Here is a 4,298-nt window from a genome sequence, read left to right as displayed (position 1 = left end):
GCACAGTGGTTCGGCAACCCCCTTTTTGCGGGAAAAACCCTCTCCCGTCCGCGAATCGTGATCAAATCACTTCACACTTGGTGTGATGTCTGTTTGAATGCTTGAAAACTCAAATTTAGCGTCAGGGGCCAAAAGAGAAGACCTGGATGGACCCTATGGCTCCGTATCACAGTGGGACAAAAAAAAGTCAAAAGTGCGCAAAAAATTTTTTTTGATCGAAATCGGTTTGGATGGTCAAGAACAACATACAACCCGAGCCGATCACGATTTGGACGCACCACGGCCTTTCTAGCCGTGTTTAAAGCATGAAAATGGCCAAAAAAGCCATTTATTGTTAATTTACGCACCTGGCAGGAACCGGCCGAGGTGATATTCGGATTCCCCGTGAAAATTCGATTCAGAACCAACAGGAAAATCCGTGGCATTTTCAATAGGCGATTTTTGGACGAATTTTAAAGTGTCAAAATGCATGAAAATTACCTAAAATGTAAAATATCTCCAGTTACCCAGCTCCTAGAAATCAGACAAGGTGATTTTCGGATTCCTTGTAAAAATTCGCTTCAGAAACATTAATAAAAAGCGTGGCACTTTCAAATGCTGATTTTTTGACGAATTTTGAAGTGTCAAAATGCCCGAAAATCGCCTAAATTGCGAAATATCTCCAGTTACCCAGCTCGAAAAAATCTGACAAGGTGATTTTCGGATTCCTTGTAAAAATTCACTTCAGAAACATTAATAAAAAGCGTGGCACTTTCAAACGCTGATTTTTTGACGAATTTTAAAGTGTGACTTTCGGACGATTTTCGGTCATTTTGACACTTCCGCGTATCCAGAGTGCAATTTCTCCGAAAGTGTGTGTTTGAGGGGTACATGGTCTTCACAGAGTCATTTAGGTTTAAAAATTAATGTTTTGAATTTTTTTGAATCATAATTCTAATATTTGCAACTTTATCTTTCTAATTAAGCAATTTTGTGAAACATTTTCTTTCAAAAACCCATAGGTTTTTCTCTTTTCAAAATATAATCAAAATACAGAAAAGACAAATGTATAAAAAATGTGTGTAAAGAGATTGTAGTTATCAGTGGGATGCCTCGTCAAAAGCGTCACAGGCTTGGTCTTCGGGATCTGCGTCTTTGTCGGTCAGTAGGCTAAGGACGGTTGTTCCAAATCGTAAGTGCTTGCGTTTAGGTGGCGTCCGTAGTGTGTTTGTAACCGGGTCAGATGCAATCAGTAGCCCATGAATTAGATCCTTCATGCCAGCAGCTCTAACGATTATAAAAAATACTATGCTAAATTTAAACACAGATTCTCTCTTAGCTATATACCCTTACTTATCACAAGAAAATACCTGTTCCAAAGTTGTACATGGTGCTTGCGAATATGCCGCACTCGCTTGTGACATGCCTCTAGTGCCTCCTCTGACAAAAGCCCTAGTGGAACAGGTGCTACCTTCACAAAATCTGGACCGTGCACTAAGAGCGTGTGAACAGATGCAGTCATCCAGTACCAATTATAATGTGTTACATACAATCGAGCTGTCTCTTGAGTGTAGTTCCTGAAGCTTTCTACATCGATGGCAAAACCGCTCGATACGACAATTAGCACAACTCGTAAATGCTCCAAAAATTCTTCATCCAACCCTAAAGCGACAGAAATGAGATGGATACAGGGAGATAAAAAAAGAAGAGTTACGTTAAATTTTCTTACCAGTCAATTCAGCTGTAAGGGCAGGGTCTTCAAAAAACCTTCTTGCAGTATTCCCATTATTGCTCGATCCAGTGCCTACTTGACTAGAAACAGTTTTACCCACAAGTATACCAATACCATTTCTTAGCTGGTCAGTCGCTTCATTCTTGCGTGCTTTCATCAGGTCTTTCTGTGCTTGAGTGTACGGCTGGTACGGCTGATATGTGTCGGCTATATCCAAGCGCTCGATTATATTTAAACACAATTCAAGAGACCGTAACCAGGCATGCAGCACTGGGAAAACAACTGGAGTAAAAGATGCAGGATTGACTGGCCATGAAAACCACCTTTCTATATCATTCATTGTACTAGGGCGAGCTACGCAAATGCCACATTTGGAATTTGTCGTGTCGGTGATAAAACCCTTGATTTTTCCATCGACCATAGTTAAATATGCCCTAATTAAACAAGTACAGCAGAAATAAAGAATAAATACGTGAGACAAGTGCAAATATTAAATAGAGAACACTTAAAGTATGAATATAATAGAGTCAACCCACTCGTGCGTAATTTGAAGGTCAGGTTTTACAGTAACGCATGGTCTAAGCTCAACTATTTGGGCTGAAATTTTGTCATTAATTGATGTCACCAACTGTTTGGTTTCTTTGGCGTGAAGTAACTGAAGAGGACGGCAGTAATCCGGCGAGCCAGGCCTCTTATTGTTCCAAAATATTTTTTTTTTGCCTGGCTCCAAAAAATAACACGAAATTATACTAGGACAGTAAGACCCCAGAGCATTTAAAACGCCTACTAGACTGTAGAATTACCAGTATTTGTTTTTGTGTAGATCTGCAATGGTACAGCTCCAACCAGAATTATGTTTTTTTCTTCCAAATCTGGAGTTGAAGAAACCTGACTATACTCGACGTGACCGGACGACCCATCAAATCCCCATTTCCATAGCATAGTTACGCTTTTATCTTCAGGACTGCTCTCAAAAACTTCACTGTGGGTTTTAACTATACGTGTTGCCGTTAGGTCAAAAAGAGCCTACACATAAAATTGCCAATTTAAAATAATGGACATATACATTCCCATCAAAATAGCAGAAAACAAATATTTATACATATCTATCAAACATACCTGAACCGGTATAACCGCCTCCGATTGAGAAACCGTCATATCCTGATCATCTGGATAAAACACATTTTTCCCTTTCCAAATTTTCTCATAATTAGGAAACACATCAGCCCCGTGGCTTTTGAGAGCTTGTCTTAAAAACAAATAACTGGCCTTTGTTAATTTGCATATTTGAATAATTGCTGCCATTTCTTCGGCATTGAATGGTATAAAGTCGTTGGAAGTCGTTGTAGACGATGTGTCTGCAGGCTTATCTGATGCACGCGTTTCCAATCTCTTTTTGGACTTCGCTGCAAACTCCAGTTCGTCCGTAGTAAAGTCCGTCCGTATTTGTTGAGTCCTCTTTCTTTGCCCTGACGCTGATAGTTGTCCGAAATCTGCCGTTTTCGGTCGTCCTCCACTGTTTTTTACTAAGTTTTCTTTGTCTGTTTTGAAACGTTATACTAATTAATTGGTCGTCTTAAATACGCTACTGAACTTCTTTCAAAAAACAAATTAGACCTAATTTTGAAATAAAATTTTAATTTATACCTGTTGAAAATCTTGGTGGTAGTTTGAAGGGCTCATTTAGCCAGGGGTCACTGAGAAGCCTACCTACATGGCGGTTGTATTGATTTAACTTGGATTTAACACTCCTTAAAAAGTTGCGTATATTTTGATCTAGTTCGTGCATTAAATCATCCGGAACACTTTCCATTTGCAAAGAACCTAATAAAAAGTGAACAAGTTAACAAAAATGAAACATAGCATTTCATTCATACTAGAATTAGTGTTAATCGATAGACCGGAAAGCAGAAATCGTGGTTTCGGGGAACCTGACCTAACTTGGGGAAGAACCGTGCCAAAGGCGCGACAAGAGCGCAAGCGCGGTGAGCACGCACGGCAAATCGGAGTAGGCGTACAACTGACAGCGGTAGTCAGACGCGACTTGCTTGAGTATTCTTTTATGCATAGTTCCAATAGTGAATCGCCTTGCTTCGTGTTTGTACTCACTTAGAATGAAGTTGGAAATGTGACGTAACTTCTCCGACTCGTTCACATTTTGGACCTGAAGAAACACGTCCTTACGTGTTTTAAAATTCACCGAATTCATCGTTGCCTGCGCTGCCAGAACCGACCGTCCTATGTGCTGAACTGAACAGTAGAGTGGGGGGGATACACTGACAGTGTTTGTGCGATAATACTAAAAATGCAAAATCTCTCTATAACTCCCGTTTTGCGATTCCCATTATTCAACGATTCCAGAATGCGACAACTCGTCATAGCAAAACCAATTGCGATACAAAAAGTAATTGAGTAACGAAGTTATTACATTTAGTGAACAGCTCTGATTTTCTTCAACCGGATTTGATCGACTTTTACAAGTTTTGACTGATTTGGTCATGATTTACCGACTTAGACAGATTTTGACCGGTATTAACCGGTTTTGACAAGTTCTGACAAGTTTTGACAAGTTGACAAATTTTGACCG

The sequence above is a fragment of the Frankliniella occidentalis genome, unplaced genomic scaffold, assembly GCF_000697945.3.
Source record: "Frankliniella occidentalis isolate FOCC.00 unplaced genomic scaffold, Focc_3.1 Scaffold333, whole genome shotgun sequence".
In the NCBI taxonomy this organism is placed as follows: domain Eukaryota; kingdom Metazoa; phylum Arthropoda; class Insecta; order Thysanoptera; family Thripidae; genus Frankliniella; species Frankliniella occidentalis.
Note: the sequence above shows the minus strand (reverse complement) of the source record.